The sequence below is a fragment of the Brassica oleracea genome, chromosome C3, assembly GCF_000695525.1.
Source record: "Brassica oleracea var. oleracea cultivar TO1000 chromosome C3, BOL, whole genome shotgun sequence".
Classification (NCBI taxonomy): domain Eukaryota; kingdom Viridiplantae; phylum Streptophyta; class Magnoliopsida; order Brassicales; family Brassicaceae; genus Brassica; species Brassica oleracea.
The window spans coordinates 42,073,740-42,074,375 of NC_027750.1; positions in this window are offsets into that span (position 1 = coordinate 42,073,740).

Consider the following 636-nt stretch of genomic DNA (forward strand, 5'->3'; position numbering starts at 1 on the left):
TAGTTCATTGGTGTGAACCGGCTTGTTGATTTGGTGGTCGGCCAATTCATCTTTGTGTGTTGTTTGGTGGTTAGCCAATGCACTACATTCTTTCTTAGGTGGTTAGCCTTAGATCGTGGGTATATCAAGAGCCATTCCGCATCTCTTGACGATCCTTTCAATCCATCTCAGTTCCAGAAGTGCTGTTTGCCTTCTCGGATCATATCCAACACCCAGCAAAAGTGATCCTTCCTGATTAAGGGCGTATCACTTCGGCTTCATTGAAGACTTCCATAATACCGAAATTAGGGTTTTCGTCTAATTTTGGGTTTTCCCGTCGTGCTTGCTTCCAAAACATCCATCTGATCAATCTCAGACATCTTCTATCTATAGTTGAGCTGCTTATTCGACTCATGGTTCACCCACGATCACTTCTTCGACCACCTCGTACTTCAAAACTTCTCGATCCATCCTTATCGCCAGCGACTCGACCACCAAGTAGATACTCGACCATTCTTTTTTTTTTAACGGGTTTCTACACCGCCCCCTTCCTCCGGGAAATGGGAATATTCCGATAAGGGGATCCTTCCATATTTCCGAATATGGAAGAGTTTAACCCTAATGGCTGACCAAGACCGACCTACGGACGGCTCTATA